The 21,932-nt window shown below is 47.7% G+C and overlaps 1 non-coding gene and 1 pseudogene across 1 annotated transcript; both read left to right on the plus strand.

Moving 5' to 3' along the window:
* Window positions 1-3,881: 3,881 nt before the first annotated feature.
* On the plus strand, window positions 3,882-4,073 carry LOC143266172 (U2 spliceosomal RNA). The gene has a single exon (XR_013041251.1). It is a non-coding gene; the product is annotated as a U2 spliceosomal RNA (small nuclear RNA).
* Window positions 4,074-10,903: 6,830 nt separating this feature from the next.
* Window positions 10,904-11,078, plus strand: LOC143266174 (U2 spliceosomal RNA; annotated as a pseudogene).
* Window positions 11,079-21,932: the final 10,854 nt, after the last annotated feature.

Below are 21,932 nucleotides of genomic sequence, written 5' to 3' on the forward strand. Positions count from 1 at the left end.
TCGTTCTCTCTCTCTAGACGGTATCTGACGGCGACCTATGACCCGTCCGGTCTCCCGAGGAGGCTCCTTGTGGCGGGTATAAAATACCAGGTCACAACATATCTGCATCTGACTTGACTGTTGGATCCGAAAATTTTTGCTTGTACAAACTTTGCCCTGAAGATCCATCGCAACCCAATTTACATGTAAGGCTTACATGATGTACATTCTCTGGCATTAATCCCTTTATCATTTCACTTTGCGACAACAAAATGCGTTCCGTGGTGAGATTTAACAATTCTTGGAGTTTCGCTTCAGCATTATGTTCCGTAATAATAATAGCTGCTGTATCTGGGTAACATCGGCGTTTAGATTCTAATATTGTCCGGTATGGCGGATACAAGCAACAATTATTTTCTCTACCTATTCTTCTCAAACCTTCATATTGCCTTTTTGATAATTTCTGTTCTATTAACAGCGAAAGTGCCGCGTCACCGGATAGCATAGTTTCCGTTGTCGATATTGAGCTCCTATATTCTTGAGCTCTCGATGGACTGCCAGCTATATCCACCAGAACTTTTGCAGCGTCTAATTCCCCCGATGAGCGTAAACTCATTTGTGTCGCATACGTTAACGTTTCGACAGAAAATTTGGAGCGAATGTTCTCGGTTTTCCTTCTTTTAGATCTCTCTCTGGAAGTTGCAAATTGTAACGGTGGACGACCTCCTTTACTTGTTGAAGTACTCAGTGCTGTTGATGGTTTACGAAAACCTATCGATACATTGAGCCACTTTTCAAATTTTGTGAAAAAAATTGATTCCGTTCTTTTAACGGACTGCCACTTGCTCCTCAGTGCGTAAAATAATTTCGATAACGCACTTTTCATATCCGAATTAATAATCCGAATAGAACATCCACTCCTCTCGGACAATTCTTTTTCCAAGATATCAATTATCACATTGAATTCTTTGTGTAAATGTTCCTTTATAATAAGAAAAACTTCTTTTCTTGTAACTCGGAATTCGTCATCACAAGATCCTAGATTTAAAAGAAAAAGTACAATTATAATACATAAACAAATACATTTTACAAATTAATACAATTAAAGTATTGAATAATATACAAAATGCAAAATTTAGCTCTCGACTATTTAATCGTGGAGGGCTGCGACTGAAATTTTTATGACCATGAATGTCCAAAGTGACTATCAGCACACGAAAGTTAATATTGAAATTAAATTATCGTTTACGTTATTGATGTTTCGACAGAAATGATTTAATACCTTTTTATAGAGAATGCCAATACCGAAAGATTAATGCATTAAAAGTTAAATGATCTCATGAAAAAGTATTATCTTGACCTTCAAATCTCTTTCACAATTTCTATACAAAAATTTTGTCTGTTACACTATATGCTCCTCAATATCAAATAACTTTTATGTATATACAACTCTCCCATATTTTGAACTTGCATGAGAAACTTCACCGTTCGCGATCAAGTTGCGAAAATGTCAATACATGAAGAGTCATTACAAGTCGATAGGCACTTTTTGGCAGCCAATTTTTGCAAAATTTGATAGATAGAAGTATTAACTACAAACCTGAAAAAAATTTTGGCGTGATATTGCGTGATATGTAACTTCCTACTAACCTTTCTCAAGTTCGTATGTTAATTTTTACTTCTTGTTTAAGTAATCAATGTCTACAAATTATTTAATACCAAGTTATTATGTATGATTATGTAGGTAATAAGAAATGATCTACTTACTTCCAGGAATAGCGTCCATATTTCAAAATTAAAATTCACTCACTTTTCTACGAATTATGAACTGTACAAGTTGGCGTTAGATTTCGTACTGAAACGTTAGCGACAAATGACTCGTCGAAAGGCAAATTTCGTACAGAGTCATTGTTTCGTACGCTGGTGAAGGAGGATACTCGCGCAGAATAATATCACGGATTGCACAAAGTTTAAAGTTCACCGAACGTTTATTCACACAGAGACAAAAAAGGAAAAAAAACCAAAGATGAACACAAAAGAACAATGAAATACGCACCAAATTGTTTAATAATACTTTGAAATCTAATTGCCCGCTGAGTAGGCTTAACTAATCAATTTTACGTCTGTTGGGTTTGGTGGTTATAACCTCTCTGAGCTCGCTGGTATTCGAAGTGTAACGAATTCGCGGTATAACGAAAGAACGGTGTACGTTGTATTCGAAACAGAGAGGTAGAGGACGAACAATATGCTCGGGAGACACAGTCGTTTAAATTTGTCGTCAAGTAATCAAACAGGGATGAAAACAGAAAGTTTTTTCAAACGCGCGGACGACCTGAAATAGCGGTTAACCGGTGTCCCGAACAGTCATAAACCCAGGTATGAACACATGGCCTTTTTCCGTTTTTTCCTTGCATTCTCATGCCTTTTACTTACACCATTCGATGGTTAAAACCTTAGAAATGAGAAATTAATTTTTGGGGTTTTGGCCACGTTTTGGCGATTTGGGACCTCTGTGCGTCGCGTGGTAAGCATAACAGATTCTATCACACAAATGATTAACACTACAACTACCGAAGGGGTCAAAATTAATTGTTTAAAGTTTCTTATATGTACATTGTACGCTGGTAGTTTTAGTGTTAACAAATCCGTGTCGTACATAATAAAGAATTAATTCCAAAAATGTATAACCTATGTAACAGTTCAAATTTTACATTGCAGCGAGAGGAGTAGCCGCAGGGTCGCGGCGGAACTCGTATCGCGGAAGACGGCGCGGCGGAAGGAGTGGCGGTGGAGGGGGGGGGGCGGCCGAGGGGTGGCGGCCGAGGGGGGGGGGGGGGGGGGGGGGGATAGGCGGCCCCAAGCACATATATCAATTTTTTAATAATTAATAATAATCAGTTTTTATAATAATTAATAAAACAAAAATTAAAAAACGAATATCCATGTTGTCTTTTACTTAATTATGCTCATGGAATTTACGCAGACAAACAACAGCCCGGAAGAAGTGTCTCACAGTACCCTATACAATTCTCCCCATTCCACTAAAAAGTGTGAAATAAAATAATTTTAAGAAAAAAAAAATACGCCGACTTCGAAATGCACTAAAAAGTATAAAATAATTTCTATTTCCTAATGAAGTAATTTCTATTTCATTGAATCACACAATTACGTCACAGATATGAATGAAACCTATTTACTCGTTAGGAAGTATATTAAATACATTTCAACCTTTTCGGAGGCGGCCCTAACCGTTTAACTTTATAATTTCATTATCCGTGTGAACCTTGCGAAGTCACAACGTTAGCCGTTTTTCCTCCAGATGTTTCAACCGACTTTTGTTAACCAAATTTATTATTATCGTTATCGTCCTCCAGTGTCCGTCGAGAGTGTCAAGCATTTATTATATAACTGTGTGAACGTGTCAACTGAGTGTTCTTTATTTTACCAACTTTTCGTGATTTTGTCCTAAACCCGCCTGTGCTCCGTCTCCTTGCTAGGAGAGAACTAGCGATCCACTGATCACTCAGCCAACATGAGAAAACTCGTTGGATACCGTGGTCAAGAAACACCCTCGAAAATCCAATTTTAAAAAAGTTGATCAGCTCCTGCTCAACCCCATCATCTAACACCGAATTATAAGAAGTATCGACCAGTAGATTTCACTCCTCAACCGCATATTACACAAACCTTACATTCCTTTAGATTTAGTTGTAGCCGAAACAAATCGCTGAACAGGAATTATCCGCTCTTTACCTTATGAGCACTATTAACTTTTGCACATGCAAAACTGGGATAATTACATTAAAATTTGATGAATTATAGCTTTACAACAATACGTCACACATAATATTTTCTATAAGAAGTAGGCGTTATAATGCTACCAATAAACTTTAGTCACTCGTAAAACCCCTACCCCATGATGGCTAAGATCAAAGTATAGTATCTGTTCTTATCAGCTTAATATCTGATACACTCCCCATCGGGGAGTCAGAATATTAATCTTATTTTTGCAATCGGTCGGACTCCGGGGCTTGCTCCGACTCCGACGCGGGTCGTACCTGCCTTGCAGTGCCGCAGGACGCGGCCCACATAATCTACTTGCAAAAATATTCTGGCTCCTCTAGTCATAGTGTTGCGTTTTAAAAAGTTTTATCGCGTCCGCGTTCGCGTTGGTTCGTCCACGTGCGGCACGGCTGTGCGACTCGCGAAGTGCCTTGGCGGAGGGACTGCGACAGACTGGCGGTGAGTGACTGGTTCTGGCGGTGGAGGGCAGTAGTGTAGCGTCTGTAGAGTGGTGCCCCTGGAGGCGCTAAGTAGAACTTAGAGTTTACAGGTGGACGTTTCGATTTTCGAAACAAGCGCCGCGAACCGCCTTCAGCGGTCGCGGTATTGCTCGCGGAGTAGGTGTTTACCTATTGTTTGTCCCTGCTATCGGTGCGAACGTTAGTTCAAATCGATAGCAGCTCACCTTCCCCTGTCCCCCAGTCACTGTTTTTGCTCGTAGTTTTTGAGCTCCTGTACCGGTCGAATTCGATCGTTACAGGTAGACAATTCGAGAACTCTATTGTTCTCTTTGCAGTAGATCAATTAATTAATTGTTTTCGCCGTTAATTATCGAGGTGCACGAGTCCCTTCACAACTCGTGCAGCTCGATAGCAGTCATATCCAGTCTCTCTGTGGTAATTTCGTGGTTTTCATCGCGAAATTGCCGCACGGAGCGATTCGCACGGTCGTACGTACATCGTTCGTCCGTTTTTATTTTAGTTATTGACTCTAATTTAATAATTGGGTTGTTTCTAGTCATTAGTTTGTAAGTCTTTGTTCTAGTCAATTAACTGTAAGACACCTAATTATTAAATTAGTAGATTAGAGTAGCACTTGACTCGCGAAAGCGTTAAAGAATATTTGTATACTTATTAATTTATTTATTTGTTTAGTCTTTTAGGGGAGTTTATTTATTTATTTATTTGTTTATTTATTTATCATTGTTTTATACATCAGGATGACGAACCCCCGGCTGGACTGTGTTTTAGAAAATAACGAAGTCCTAGTTCCTTTCCCCTTCCCTGAATTATTTAAATGCCCGTTTTGCTACAGGGAAGGGGCCGCATTACAAAAGGGGGCGGGCGCGTACCAGAGGCACGAGGATCTTGGGAAGCACCTCCGCCTCCGACATCAAGGCGTGACCCGGCGATTCGTGTGCAGCAGATGCGCCTTCACCGACGATAGCGCATATGCGATAAAGAAGGTGAAGGCGCATTTCGCTGCCGCGCACCCGGGAAGTGCATCTCCTCGTGCCTCTGGGGCGCGTCCGTCTCCGATCGCGGGTAGTAGCAAGAACACAGAAAAGGAGAAAGAAAGAGAAAAGGAAAATGAGAAGGAACTAGACGAAAGTAATAATAATAGTATACATGAGAATCGAAACCCAGCCGGGGGGGATTCTGCCGAGTCGCGACATAGGGTAGACGAGGCTACGGCCGAAACGACGCGGGGGGTCCCGTCTCCGCTTACCGCAGGACAACCGACCGTACAAAGTACAACGTCGCGCCGCTCCACGACAACGTCGACGGGCGCCCGGACTACCGTGGCTGCCGGTAAGAAAGCGTCGGCAAAGAAGAGCACTACCACGAAGACGGCGGCGAAGTCGGTAACGGGGAGAACTACATTATTGACGAGCTGGGCAGTCGGTAAGGCAGGACATACGACGTCGACGACAGCGAGGCGCAGTGGAACGCCGTCCAGCCCAGCTACAGAAGGACGACCCTCAGTAGCGGCCAGCCCCGCAACCCCGCCGGTAACCACAACACCAGGTGCACTGACGGCTGGCAGGACCAGCACTGGCCGGACCAGTACTACACCGGCGGGGACCGGCGCCGCAAGTGGCGGGTCGGTGTCAATGGGTGGTTCACGGGGGAGTACACCAACATCTGGTACTCCCCCCACAAAAACAACGCCTACGACAAGGAAAAGCCCGGGCATAATAACACGGAGAAGAGCCCGGGCTGCAACGGAACCACCTCAACCCGACCCGCCCCAACGAACGTTTTCATCGAGGAGGACCACCCCCGCCGTCACGTATGCGGAGGTGACGAAAGGTCAGACGGCTGCCACCACAACAATCACCACGCGGAGGATGACACGGGCTCTTTCCCTCCCACCCGTGTCGGAAGAAGGAAAAGAGAAGGAGAAAGAGAAGAAAGGGGGCGCTAAAACATCCACAGCGCCCCCCACCGCGACAGTGGCAGCCACCTGCACCTTCGCGACGGCGGGGACACTCACCCTGACGACGACCTCGGTAAGGAGCAGACCGGTGGCTGCAATCGCCGTCACGACGGAGCGCGTAGGGGGAGGGCGAACATCTCCGAGGGGTTCGAGGAAGAAAGTAGACGTTGCATTCCTGGAGTCCGCACCCGTAACAAGGTCGCGGGCTGCCAGAGCCGCCACCGAACCCCCTCGGACCTCCCCCAGGACCAGGCGCGGGGTGGGAGGCGGCACACCCCCAAAAGGAGAAAAGACGGCGAGAGAAGAGGCCACCGAGCAGGCTGAAGAGGAGCGCCCAGAGACAAGGAGAAGTGCCCGGGCGAGGACTTTGCCGCCCGGGCTAGATAGCAAGAAGGATAGCCCCCCAATGACCAACCAAGGGGGCGAAGGAGGGGACGCCAACACCATCGAGGCGTCCCCAGGAGTCGGGCGCTCCAGAATGAGAGTATTGCTGCCTGCGATAACCGAGGCGTCGCCAGCGGTCATCGCGGCGCCGGAGGAGAAGGAGGACAAGGAGGAGATGAGAGAAGAGGAGGAAATGCGGGGTTTCATGCCGCTGGCTCCGAGGCGAAGGGCTGGACGGCTGGAAGCCACCGAGGAGGGAATCTCGACGACCCCGTTACCGAGGACGCCGATAGGGCAGCCACGGGTTGAAGAAATAGGCGAACGAGGAGGAGAAGAGGACCTAGTCCGGGCGCCGAAGGCTACAGGGACCAGGACAAAGGGACGGGGCCTCCCAAGAATCATTAGGGACGTAACTGATCGGGGAACTAGCCCGATCAGTTTTAATAATTGTTGTGATTGTTGTTGTGTTTGTCCTAGGATAAGCAATGCCGCCAACAGTGCGACTAATTCCCCCGGGTCAAACCGGGGCTCTGTTTTTAGATCCAATGAGAACGGGCAGAACAGGAGGGGCCGAGGGGGTGCCAATAACGGCACGAGAAGAACTGCGTCGAGGGTAGACGATTTTGAATTCCCTAGAAGGGCAGTCGACCCAGCCCTACAAGGCTACAGGAGACAACCCCTCAACGTCCAGGCCCGGAGACCGTCGGGGGCGCGCGGGTGGGGGTCAGTTACCCCTGCGTCCTCTGATGAGCGCCGCGGGAGGAGGATGGGGCGCAGTCCGGTCCGGCGAGCACGGCTCCCCGAGGTCGAGTGCCCCGACAGGCAGAGCGTCGAGCGCGCGCCTGGTGCCGAACGACCCGGCTTGCTTCAGCGAAGCAGTCGGGAAGCGATAGGCGCCGAGCGGTCAGTTCTCGTCGAGCTGTCTGAAGGGGTTTCCGATGCTCAGGGGCTGGAGTCTTTCGCTACGAAAGTGGCGGAATTCTTCAAAAAGCATGGAGCCGTGTCAACCGGTCGGGCTGCAAATCCAGCCACCAGGAGGCGAGAGGGCCGGCCAACAAACAGAGCGAGGGCGGAGGCGAGTGACCATCGCGCGGACAGTTCGTCGGCGACCGGAGCTCCTTCCAACCGCCAGGAATACGTCCGGGAGGCGACGCGCATACAGCGCTTGTTTCGGACAAACCGGAAGCGTGCGGTGCGAGAGGTTCTCAAGGGTTCCTCTCCACACTGCGAAGTATTGTTGAGCACTGTTCAGCAATACTTTGCAGGTATGTATGCTCTTCGGGATTGTCCGGGGCCCCTCCCGACTATCCATTTTGAGGAAGCGCGAGGAACTGCCTCCTTGGTCTCGCCCTTTGAGATCACCGAGGTACGTCGTCGACTTGGGAGGATGAAGAACTCATCCCCTGGGCCTGACGGCGTTACCTACGGTGACCTCAAGAGGGTTGACCCGGATGCGCAGTTACTCACGGCGCTTTTCAACACCTGCCTCAAAATGGAGCGTATTCCTGACTGTTGGAAGGAGTCAAACACCGTTCTTGTATACAAGAAAGGTGACCGGAATGACCTGGCGAACTGGCGCCCGCTCGCGATGGGTGACACCACGCCGAAGCTTTTCGCTGCTGTAATGGCCGACCGCCTAACCTCCTGGGCCGTTGCTAATAAACGGCTTTCCGAATCCCAGAAGGGCTTCCTGCCGCACGAAGGTTGTCTTGAGCACAACTTCGTGCTGCAGGCTAGCCTTGAAGACGCTCAGCGGAGGAAACAGGAGTTGGTGGTGGCGTGGCTGGACCTTTCGAACGCGTTCGGATCGGTCCCCCACTCCACCATCACTGGTTTGCTGGCCAACGCTGGCGTTCCATCGACGGTCGTGAATATCGTCAGCAGTCTATATACAGACTGCTCGACGAGGGTCAGGACGGCTGAGGGGTTTACGGAGAGAATCCCCATAAGATCGGGGGTAAAGCAGGGGTGCCCCCTCAGCCCTATCCTGTTCAATATTGCGATCGAGCCCATGATCCGCGCCGCCGTATTATCAGGAGGCGGATACGAAATTGCCGGGAAGAAAATTGCGGCACTAGCCTACGCGGACGATGTCGCGCTGCTGGCGGCAAATGAAGAGGAGATGCGGGAGCTCCTTAAAATTATTGAAGACGTCGCACGAAGACTGGGCCTTGCATTTAATCCGAAGAAATGCGCGACGTTACATATACGAGGAAGAGACGAGGTATTGGACACCGGGTTCGAGATCGGAGGCGAACTCGTTCCAGCTCTGGGAAAAGGAGAACCCTACGAGCATCTAGGTGTCCCCACTGGGGTCCAGCTGGATCAGACGCCGTACACCACGATCCGTGGCGTGCTGGGCGACCTGGACGCGGTGGACCGCTCCCTCCTAGCCCCTTGGCAGAAGCTTGAGACGTTGGCGGTATTTATACTGCCGCGTCTTGATTTTCTGTTGAGGGGGGCCAGTATGCGTCGAGCGTTTTTGTCGGATCTCGATGCAGCTATCAAACGGGTGGCGAAAGGGTGGCTCAACCTGCCCCAACGCGCGAGCCCGGAGGTACTCTATATCCCCCCCTCTCGGGGAGGATGTGGAGTACCCCCGGTAGCAGACCTTGCTGAGGTTACCCTCGTGGCCCACGCATTCAAAATGCTGAATGCGGAGGACACGACGGTCTCCGAAATTGCAAGGTATGCGTTGAAAATCGCTGCCCGCGAGAAGCTGCGTCGGGATCCGACGGACGAGGATCTCGCACAATACCTCTCGGGTTCGCTCGAGGGAGATTGGGCGAGGCCGACGACGGGGCGCTCGTCGTTCTGGTCGAGGGTGCGATCTGCCGCGCTCAGGTCGAGCGTACGTCTCGGCTTTCGATGGGAGTATTGCGCTGATCGAGCTGAACTCTCAGTGGCGTGTAGAGCACCGAACGGATGCCGGGTTGTGATCCCTCCGTCTGCCAAGGCAACTGTCATCAGCAGGATGAGGGCCGCCGTTTCCGAGTATTGGATGTCCTCGCTTCTGAGGAAGCCGGACCAGGGGAAGGTGTTCGACGCAACTTCCCGCCATGCAGCGAGCAATCGCTTCATGCGTACGGGTGAGTTTATCCGTTTCGCTGATTGGCGCTTTATCCATCGGGCCCGCCTCGACGTGCTCCCCTTAAATGGGGCGCGTCGATGGGGGAACGATGATAAGCGTTGCCGGCGATGCGGATATGACGCCGAAACCCTTCCCCACGTACTCGGACACTGCGGCCCCCATTCTGCCGCCAGGCAGCGGAGGCATGACAACCTCGTCCAGAGGCTCGTACGGGCGATCCGGCTCCCAGGGGAGCTCCGGGTCAACCAGCGCGTCCAGGGTGTCACCGACGAGGTCTCGACGCTGCGACCCGATATTGTGGTCAGGCATGAGCCGTCGAGGTCCGTCGTCATCGTCGATGTGGCCGTGCCCTTCGAGAACACTCTCGCGGGTGTAGAGGAGGCGAGAGTGCTCAAGATCGCCAAGTATCGGCCTTTGGCCGATAGCTTGCAGCGGCGCGGCTACAAAGTCGTTGTCGACGCGTTCGTCGTGGGCGCACTGGGCGCTTGGGACCCGGGGAACGAGTTCGTCCTCGATCTCCTCCGCGTCTCACCAAAATACGCATCTCTGATGAGAAAATTGATGGTTGCTGAAACTATTGCATGGTCGCGCGACATTTATGTAGAGCATGTTACTGGAGTGCGGCAATACTCGGTGTCCAATAACCGAAACAGTAGAGATAGTGACAACAGCAACGCAAATAATAACACCAATAATAACAGCAATGAACAGGGATGCGTGAATGCATAGTATAGATAACGACTAGTTAAGAGTAAATATTGCAAGATGGAAAGCTAGTAGATGCTCCAATCGGAGTGCAAGGCCCTAAAAATAATAAAAATAATAGAATAGCAAACAACTCCCTGCATCTCCTCTTCAAAGGAATAGTGAGATGAATATAAGTATATATATTGACTGTGAAAATACCAAAACACGATGGAAACTAGGTAATTAATGTATATTGTGTTCTCCCTAGGATTTTTTGTATTTTTATTTATCCATATTATTGTGCATACCGAAGCTGCGGAAGGTCTGGCTCAAGAGAACCAAGTCCTTGACTATCAGTGACACGCCTGGAATAGTCAAGTTTAAAAATACAGGCAAGAGTTAATATATACTATAATTTTCTTAAATCTATGGGCTTTCAGTAAAGCTGCTGGACCATAAAAATACTAAAATCTTGTTAAAATTAAAACTGAATATTGTAAGAAAATGTAACACCCTCTAGCTTCGGCAGGGGGAACATTAATTGTTAAATAAACCTCAATTTATCTGTTCTTATCAGCTTAATATCTGATACACTCCCCATCGGGGAGTCAGAATATTAATCTTATTTTTGCAATCGGTCGGACTCCGGGGCTTGCTCCGACTCCGACGCGGGTCGTACCTGCCTTGCAGTGCCGCAGGACACGGCCCACATAATTCATCTTGCAAAAATATTCTGGCTCCTCTTTAGTCATAGTGTTGCGTTCAAAGTTTTATCGCGTCCGCGTTCGCGTTGGTTCATCCACGTGCGGCACGGCTGTGCGACTCGCGAAGTGCCTTGGCGGAGGGACTGCGACAGACTGACGGTGAGTGACTGGTTCTGACGGTGGAGGGCAGTAGTGTAGCGTACTGTAGAGTGGTGCCCCTGGAGGCGCTAAGTAGTACTTAGAGTTTACAGGTGGACGTTTCGATTTTCGAAACACGCGCCGCGAACCGCCTTCAGCGGTCGCGGTATTGCTCGCGGAGTAGGTGTTTACCTCTTTGTCTGTCCGCTGCTATCGGTGCGAACGTTAGTTCAAATCGATAGCAGTTCACCTTCCCCTGTCCCCCAGTCGCTGTTTTTGCTGTAGTTTTTGAGTTCCTGTACCGGTCGAATTCGATCGTTACAGGTAGACAATTCGAGAATTCTATTGTTCTCATCTGCAGTAGTTTATTAATTAACTTTTTGATATCGCCGTTAATTATCGAGGTGCACGAGTCCCTTTACAACTCGTGCAGTTCGATAGCAGTTGTATCCGGTCTCTCTGTGGTAATTTCGTGGTTTTCATCGCGAAATTGCCGCACGGAACGATTCGCACGGAACGATTCGCACGGTCGTACGTACACCGTCCGTTGCGTTTTTTATTTTAGTTTTTGACTCTAGTTTATTAATTATGTTACTTTCTAGTCATTAGTTTGTAAGTTATTTAAAATCTCGTCACTAATTGTGGGATACCTGATTAATAAACTAGTAGATTAAAGTAACACTTGACTCGCGAAAGCGTTATTTAAAATTTGTATATTTATTAATTTATTTATTTATTTAGTTTTCCAGGGGAGTTTATTTATTTATTTGTTTGTTTTATTTATTTATTATTATTGTTAACATCAGGATGACGAACCCCCGGCTGGAATGTGTTCTAGAAAACAATGAAGTATTAGTTCCTTACCCCTTCCCAGAATTATTTAAATGTCCGTTTTGCTACAGGGAAGGGGCCGCATTGCAAAAAGGGGCGGGCGCGTATCAGAGGCACGAGGATCTTGGGAAGCACCTCCGCCTCCGACACCAGGGCGTGGCCCGGCGATTCGTGTGCAGCAGATGCGCCTTCACTGACGATAGCGCTTATGCGATAAAGAAGGTGAAGGCGCATTTCGCTGCCGCGCACCCGTGCAGTACATCTCCTCGTGCCTCTGGGACGCGCCCGTCACCGATTGCGAGCAGTAGCAAAAATAAAGAAACGGAAAAAGAAAAAGAAAATGAGAAAGATTTGGACGAGAGTAGTAATAATAACAATAATAATAATAGTAGCGTAATGGAAAATAGAAACCCAGCCGGGGGGGATTCTACCGAGACGCGATCTTCTAGATTAGACGAGGCAAGTGCCGAAACGACGAGGAAGGCCCCTCCCCGCTTACCGCAGGACAGACAACGACGGCCACACGAGCAACCACGTCACGCCGTACCACGTCATTGACAGCGACGGGCGCCCGGAGCACCGTGGCTGCCGGGAAGAAGGCGCCGGCAAAGAAGAGCGCTGCTGGGAAGTTGACAACGGCGAAGTCGGTAACGGGGAAAACTAATTTACTGACGAGCTGGGCCGTCGGTAACACGGGCAAGACAACGACGGCAGCGATACAGAGACGCAGCGGTACGCCGTCCAGCCCGATAGATGGACGACCCTCGGCAGCGGCGAGCCCCGTAACACCGTCGACCGTACCGACACCGGAGCAACCAGCTGGCAGGACCGGGGGCAAGTCGACGGAGACCGGCGCTGCAAGTGGCGTGTCGGCGTCAATTGGTGGCTCAAGGGGGGGTATAACAACATCTAATACTCCCCCACAATAGCCAGCAAGAAGAAAAGCCCAGTAAAGCTACGGTGGAGTACCCGGGCCTCCACCGAGCCACCTCAACCCGACCCGCCCCAACGGATCACAACAGCGGGGAGGGTAACCCCGGCTGTCACGTACGCGGAAGTTACCAAAGGACAAGTGGCCGCCACCACAACAACAGCGACGAGGAGAGTGACACGGGCGACGTCTCTTCTGCCCGTGTCAGAAGATAAGGAGAAACGGGGTGCACCAACACCATCAGCGCCCCCCACTCAGTCGATGGCGGCCACGTGCACCTTTGCGACAGCCGCGACCCTCACACTGACGACGACATCGGTATGCAGCAGGCCGGTGGCCGCAATTGCCGTCACCACGAAGCGCGGAGGGAGAGGGAAAACATCTCCGAGGGGACCGAAGGAGAAAGTTGAAGTAACGTTCCTGGAGTCCGCACCGGTCACAAGATCGCGGGCTGCCAGAGCCGCCACGGAGCCCCCTCGGACCTCCCCCAGGACTAGGCGCGGGGCGAGAGGCGGCACGCCCTCCACAGGAGAGACGGCAAAAGAAGAGGCCACCCCAAGAGAGGAACAAGAGCGCCCCGTAACAAGGAAAAGTGCCCGGGCGAGAACATTGCTGCCCGGGCTGGAAAATGAGAGGAAGAGCCCCCCAACGACCACCCGGGGAGATGAAGAAGGGAACGCAAATTCCATCCAAGCGTCCCCTGGACTGGGGCGCTCAGGAAGAAGGGCAGTGGTATTTCCTGCGATAGCTGAGTCGTCGCCAGTGGTAATCGCGGCGCCGGCACAGGAGCAGGAGGAAAAGGAGGAGAAGAAGGAAGAAGAGGAGGAATTACGGGGCTTCACGCCACTGACCACGAGGCGAATGGCTGGACGGCAGGAAGCCACCGTGGAGGGACCAACGACGACCCCGTTACCGAGGACGCCGGAGAGGCAGCACGCATTGAAGCAAGAGGACCAGGAGAAGAGGATCTGATCCGGGCACCACGAGCTAGTGGGGTCAGGACAAAGGGACGGGGCCTCCCGAAAATAATCAGGGACGTAACCGATAGGGGAACTAGCCCTATCGGTTTTAATAATAATTGTTCGTGTAATTGTGATTGTCTTAGGTTAAGACAAGCCGACACCGAATGTCGCACTCCAAGTGTCGCAAGTCGGATTCCTCCACCTCCTCGTGGTGGTGCTGGGGACAGGGATTTCTCTCAATGAAATCACTCTTGCTAAGGAGGAACGGCGAAAACCTTAAGAGCTATAAGTTGCTTGAAAAACACTATAGTATGGGAAGTACCGATCCCGAGGTATCTGAGCTCCCTGTATACTGTAAACCTGTGGTCATGTTTTGCAGGAACGGGGGTCTTACCTTAGTTGGTTGGACTGCGAGGATGATAACCTCTCTAAAAAATCCCTAACCCCAAGTTTTGGCTGCGACGAAGAGGGTGCACATCCCCCATAGCTCAGGCTCTGACTGACTTTGCGCGGATGTGTGCTTGATGGGAACATCAACAGCTAGCATGCCAAACTCCGGGTACCTGCCGCCCCTCGGCAGTATAAAGGCCTCACTACACATGGCGGCTCTGTGAAGTGTAGTATTATTACCGACCATTCTCATGCGATCGAGCATGGAAAAAGAAACAACAAACACAAACATAAATCCAATTACAATTACAAGTACTAATAACAAAAATCTATCAAAAAAACCAAAAATAACTAAAAAGGAGGAGATAAGCAAGGAGGAAATGGAGGAGATTAGGAGTCTATTGCACAAAGGAGGGAGGAATGAGGAAAGAGATAAGGGGATCACACAGAGAGCTCCGGAGGAGGCTAAAAAGGGTGTAGAAGAGGATTAGCCAATAATTGGGACAGGTACGGACTGGGATGATGAGACATCTATATTGAAAAGAGCAAATAACGGAAGGGAGAGGAGAGGAAAAGGTGAAGAGGAAAAGGTACGGTTGAATAAAACACAGATTGATATAAAGGAGAAGGCTGCTAATAGGGACGTAACTAAGACGGTGTACAAAGCGCAAGGGGAACCGAACCCAAAGGGTAAGACAGTGATGAATATGGGGGGAGATCTAACCAATTTGGGGTGTTGTAGTAATGAGGCGGGACAAGCAGACCACGAAGGCAAACAAGGGGAGGACAAACTATTGATAATTTCCACAACGGCAGGTGATATCTGCGAGATTAGCAAGGAGATATGCACTATTATCAGTTGAAGTGGGAATCTTAGAAGAGAAGTGAGGCAAGAAATCCTGGAAATAATGAAGTGGTGTATGATGCTAATAGTAACAGCGGAAGCAGAAAAAGATGAGACACAATTGTGTAAAGGTTTGAAAGAATGGATGACAAGTGTGAATAAGATTGTTAAGATCTTAGAGGCTGCTCCACGTTTTAGTATGGCCAAACTTAAAAATGTTATTGATCTTATCAAAACGGGTTCTGACCTTGTTTTAGAAATTGCGGAGGGAGGTGAGTACACGACAATTACAGAGGAAGAACAAGTAGAAAAAGAAGGGGACAGACAACTACAGAGTGAGAGGAAAGCTGATGAGGAGGAGGAGCAGGATGGAGGTTTCTTGCAGGTGGTGAGAAAGAGGAAGAGGGGAAGCAAGGAAGAGAACAGGTTATCAGATAGTGACAGCTCCCCTACAGACAAAACTAAACAACCGATCAAGAGAAGACAGGCAGAGGCGGACATGAAACATGTAATGGTAAAAGTGACAGGTTACACGGACAGGAATCATATCAAAGAGGTAAGAGAATTTAATAGTAATTCTACTAATCGTAATAACAATGACAATTATAATAGCATCCAAGATAAAACCAGGGGCGGGGCTCAGACGAAAAAAATAGACCAACCACAGGTAGGCTTCATTAAGATAAAATGTAAAAACGACACAGGCACAAATGAAACACTGAAAGAAATAAAAAGCAAGATCCGTTTGGGGGACAGAGTAATTAACTGGATCAAACAAACGAAGGGTGGCAAGGAGATGCTACTGTATATGCAGAAAGAAAGGGAGCTTTTTGATTTAAATGATAGTCTAGAGAGGTTAGGTTTTGAAACGGAGACAGTGATTGGAAGAAGGAAAAAGATTTTAATTACGGCAATAGAGGCGGATATAAATAAGGAAGAGCTGGTTCAGATTTTAAAGAGAGACCATGAAATAAAGGATTTAAGGATAATTATTTTCAGGGAGTCGCGGGGAGGTAACAATAATACTTGCGTGGAACTTCAGGAGGAGGTGGCTGCGGACCTATTGAATAGACAAAAGATAAGGATAGGATGGACAGCATGCAGGATTAAGGAATATGTCAATCGTAGGAAATGTTTCAAATGTGGTGCGAACACGCATCTCTCCTGGGCGTGCAGGCTCCGAAATGGAGTCTGCTATAATTGTGGAGGAATAGATAACATTAGGAGGGAATGTGTAGGAATGATTAAGGCCACATCTACGCCAGGTCAAAGGTGTAATAAGGGGATCGTCGGTAATGAAGAGCAGGATATTACCCCAATTACGCAAGAAATTTTAATAATGAATGAAGGGATGCAGATACAACAGAGTGCGAGGGGGGATAGGAAGGGAAGTGGGATTGGAAATGACCAGGGGAGAATGGGTAGGGACCTAGCAGATAGAAAGACAAGAACTATAGGGTGTGACGTGGTATTTTATACCCGTCACAAGGAGCCTCCTCGGGAGACCGGACGGGTCATAGGTCGCCGTCAGATACCGTCTAGAGAGAGAACGAAGCGCGTATAATATCGTAAGAACAAATTCTGCCGCTATACTATTTTATATGTACCGCCGGAGAATGACGTCACTGTCAACGAAGGAGCGACGTACGTCGAGGGAAAACGCCGCTGCTCTGCCGCTACCCCGCTCGGATCCTCCGATAGACGAAGAGAGGCAGCGGAGTAAGAGGAGAGAACCCAGCGAGATACCGACGTACGCCGAAGGGAAGTGCCGATTCCCTGCCGCTTCCCCGCTCCGGCCCTACGATAGAAGAAGAGAGGCTGCGGAGACGGAAGAAGCCCTGCCGAAGAAGACTTCGACAGAATTCGGAAACTCCGGCAGAGGGTGGGGGGTAGGCTACGAGGTGTCCTAATACCGGCGCAAGGGCTCGCGGACCCCTATTCTGTATCTGGCAATTGCTTGGTTTAGCATAGAAAAGTAGCTCGTGTAGTATCGTTCCGTGAGGATAGAAAAAGGACCATCCCGAGTTTCCGCGCCCAGTGTCTGGACACCTTGGTAAGCCCCCTCAATTACCGCTATATATTTGTAAAGAGCGCGAAATCGAGATCGTCATATCGTGGGTTGTAGACCACCTGGCTTGCCATTCACGGGCAGGTTCTGCAAAGTGTGACCGAAGTGGCTTTGTCTCGTAGGGAAATTAGTTTAAGTTAGAAGGGTAAAAACCCGGGGGCCCCTGTCCGGGACGGTCGCGGATCCCGACGTCCGGACTTTTTCGTGTCGTCGAGAGATCGCTTCTCGATCTCTCGAATTGCCACTCGGCTGGATCACCGAACCTGTACCGGGGAATGGTGCAGCGTAAGCTACAATCAAAGTACTGTCTCGAGTAGGCCTTTGCCAATACTGTACCCTCCCACGTCTCGATTTCGCGAACTCTTGGTACGGGATTAGAACGTACAGTGCATGTTTGTCGTACCGGACATTTCGTGTTTGTCGCGTAACTTCTCGCTTTCTCTCTCTAGACGGTCGCCGATACAGAATCGTTCCGCGTGTAGAATTAAATCGCGTCTCGTATAAGTTTAAGTGCGTTAGATTCCGTTGCATTTAGTATAATTGCGTTCCGTTGCGTCTCGTCGCGTCTCGTCGCGTCTCGTCGCGTTTCGTCGCGTTTCGTCGCCTTGCGTTCCGTTAAAATAATTGCGTCGCGTTTTGTTAAGTATTTGCGTTGCGTTTCCGTTAGATTAGTCGCGTCGCGTACCGTCGCGACGGAGGCGTGGGATGGGCTCACCAAAGAAGACCCCGGCTGTCCGGTCGCGGTGCCACCCCGTCACCCTCCGCGGGGGCGACCGGCAGCCGACCACCGGGAAACGCCAGGCCTGGGAACGAGCCACCCCCGACTGCCACCTCGAGAGGGCCCCAGGACCTGGCCACCAGACGTCGCAGTGGAATGGCCCATCCCCGACGCCGAAATCCTCGGGGTGGGGGAATACCGCGAACCGGGAAAGAAGAGGATGGAAGCGAGAAGCTAGCGAGCAGCCGCGCTGTATTGCCGTTTTTCGCTAAAGCCCCGTTTTTGAGTCCGAAGTGTTTCTTTTTTTTCTTGTGTTCTTTTGCACGTTGCGTCCGGCTCTGTTCCGTTCTCTCTTTTTTGTAATTCAGTAGTGCGTTCCGTTTCTTTATTGAGTTTTCTTTTGTTCTTTGTACTGTGTGCCTGTGTGCCTGCGTGGAGTGTTTGTCGCCGCCGCCCTAGTGGGGAGTATTTTGGAGTACACCAGCGCAAAAAGGTAGGAGTCATCTCCTTATCTTTCTTTTTGTTATTCATTTGCGCGTGGGCGAGGGCGATAGGACCCCTGGCCCCAGTGACGAGGACCCTAGAGGCCGCGGACGGTCTACACGACACCGTCCCCTCTAATCAAGTTTTTTCTTTTGTTCCGCTGTATTTGGTATTTAGGACCAATGTCCCCTTACTGTCCACGACCCCTAAGAGGGCGTGTTCCTTCGCGGACGAATACCTCAGCGTCTTTGTACCTTTTTGTATTTTCTCTATCTTTATACTCGCGCGTACCGTTGGCCCCGGCGCCGCGAAAGCCTCCCTCGCAACTGGCGAGTCGACCCCTTTTTCCTTGACCGTTGCCTGTAACGCGTGGGGCCCACGCGAATTCATTTTTCTGTTCTGCTTACGTGGCCTACTTGGAGGCCCGAATAAAAACATTTTCTATTGGATACGAACTCGCGGGTCTTTTACTAGTATTTTCTGATCCCCTCTCTGATTCCCGCTCCCGCCAGAGCAGCCGGAATGGCGATTACTACGGACGAGTGCATTAGCACTGGCGCCCTGTTAAATAAATCGGCCGTGGGTGTGAGCATCGGTGCGTGGAGGGCCGTTTTCCCTAACTGCCCCCACTCTAGGGAACCCCCTTCGGGCTATCCCCCACCGATCCGTCACAAGGATTAGCGCTGATCTCGAGGATTTCGGGCGATTGTCGCGACACGTAGGCACATCATAGCGTAACGGAAATTTCGTATACAAAACTATTTATTGGAAAAATAAAATAAAATAATATATTATCTTGTTTTAATTATTCTAACTCAATATTCAATTACTTTTATGGAAGATATTACCTACTCTAAATCAAAATCATAAGTTAATTAATATAAATGAAAATATATATATATATATATTGATTACCGACTGTCGAATTTGATAGATATGGTAATATATACCTAATGTACTGTCGATAATTGGCAACTACGGTCGATAATTGACTATTCTAATCGATGGATAGAAGATTGTCGCGATAATGCCGGTAGAAAGAAAAAGGGTTTCCCCAGGGACGTTACACAGTCTCCGTATCGTTCTAAAAATGCATCAATTTGATTTGTTAGAAAATTTGTTGCGCAGGATCTGTTATTATTTTACGCATACTTTGACCCTTGCGCAGTTCTAAACCGTAAGAGATACACATGCGCAGTAAATTTTTGCAAAGAAAGTTAACAAAAAACAAATGCATCAAGCACCCTCAATCATGATGTAATTAGTTTGTACTTGTCCCTGAAAGAGTGTCCCTTATTTTTTTTTCTATGCATATTCGCCGGTTTTTTCCTAGGCGGGTGGTCCGATCGGAACAAAGCCTTTCGCATCTTGTAGAGTCTATCTCCCCATTGGTACCATTACCAAAAATTTTTTCATTTTTTAGTTGCAAAGGGATACTGTTGCAAAAAAAATTGGAAAACGAATATCCATGTTGTCTTTTACTTAATTATGTTCATGCATTTACGCAGACAAAAAAAAAGCCAGGAAGAACTGTCTCACAGTATCCTATACAATTCTCCCCATTCCACTAAAAAGCATGAAATAAAATAATTTTAAGAAAAAAATACGCCGACTTCGAAATGCACTAAAAAGTATAAAATAATTTCTATTTCCTAATTAAGTAATTTCTATTTCATTCAATCGTGCAATTACGTAACAGATATGAATGAAACCTATTTACTCGTTAGGTAGTATATTAAATACATTTCAACTTTTTCGGAGGCGGCGCAAAATTAAAAATACCTCAGTATACGTTGCTGCAAATAACCAATACTATGATTGTGGTATGGTGTATTGGAAATTAATAAATCTTGAGAAAGAATACGAATCATTATAGATATATCTGGTAATATACGTAAATGTAGCGACTGCATTTTCATTTCGCAATGTTTCTGATATAAATGAAATTGATTCGACTTCGTTCGCATGTGGAAGCCATGGATCTAAGAACCTATAAACGGAGCCCACGATGCGGGAATTACCAAATTTGCGGCAGACGGACTCTATCTTTATAGTATATGCGGCGATCGAGTCTTTCCGTCCCATACTCTATGAATCTAGATAGACCATAGTTACATTCTATACGCACTAACACCTACTTCTAATTAAGTTTTGCGTGGTATGAGTGTGTGTGATATACGAGTGTGAAACAAAAGAGTGTGAATGCGAAAATACATAAAAAAGCGCGACAGCGTCGGAGGGGACAGTCTTGTCTTGACCGAACCGTGGAAACGTGAACTATAACCGATTACTTCAATTTTGTATTCCTTCCAATTTATTAAAATTTTTATTATTACTTTAATCCTTTTCTCATCTTCTTGCTCCCATCCTACATGTATATAGAAAAAAATAGCTATAGAAGCTTTGCCTATCTTCGGATGTCCAAAGGTTGACATGTTCAAGAAAATCTTTTAATTTGGCGCCGCCTTCGAAAAGGTTGAAATGTATTTAATATACTACCTAAGGAGTAAATAGGTTTCATTCATATCTGTTACGTAATTGTATGATTGAATGAAATAGAAATTACTTCATTAGAAAATAGAAATTATTTTATACTTTTTAGTGCATTTCGAAGTCGGCGTATTTCTTTTCTGAAAATTATTTTATTTCACGCTTTTTAGTGGAATGGGGAGAATTGTATAGGATACTGTGAGACAGTTCTTCGGGGCTTTTTCTTTGTCTGCGTAAATGCCATGAGCATAATTAAGTAAAAGACAACATGGATATTCGTTTTTCAAATTTTTTTTTATTAATTTTTATAAAACTTAGTATTATTTATTAAAAAATTGATAAATACAATTAGGGCCGCCTAGCCCCCCCCCCCCCCCCCCTCACCTTCCACCGCCTCTCCTTCCGCCGCGCCGTCCGCCGCGATACGGCTTGCGCTGTGTATCTACCGCTGTCCCCCTCACTGCAATGTAAAATTTGAACTGTTACATAGGTTATACATTTTTGGACTTAATTCTTTATTATGTACGACACGGATTGGTTAACACTAAAACTACCAGCGTTCGATGTACATGACTTTTAAATCGGAAATAAAATAACAAAACAAAGGATGAAATATAAACGTACCGTTGCACATACCGTAGTTCTTTATCTCAACACTAGGATCAACGTATATTCGAAGAAGAAACAATTTTACAAGTTTTATAATTTAAAAATAAGAAACTTTAAACAATTAATTTTGATGCCTTCGGTAGTTGTAGTGTTAATCATTTGTGTGATAGAATCTCTGTTGCTTACCACGCGACGGCTTAGCGCCTTCCCCCTTTTGTTGCTGCTGGCGGATTCGTTCCTCCATAGTTTGCATTTGCTGCTGCAGCTGCTGTTGTTGCAGCTGCATTTCTTGCAGCACAGTCATGAGGGCTTGTTCTGAAAGAGAGAAAAGGGAAATATACAGGGTGTTCAGCGATTTACTAGCCAGCGTTTTTCTCGTAAATGACTGGTACTAGAAAAAA

This window comes from Megachile rotundata, unplaced genomic scaffold (genome assembly GCF_050947335.1).
Source record: "Megachile rotundata isolate GNS110a unplaced genomic scaffold, iyMegRotu1 scaffold0057, whole genome shotgun sequence".
NCBI lineage: Eukaryota > Metazoa > Arthropoda > Insecta > Hymenoptera > Megachilidae > Megachile > Megachile rotundata.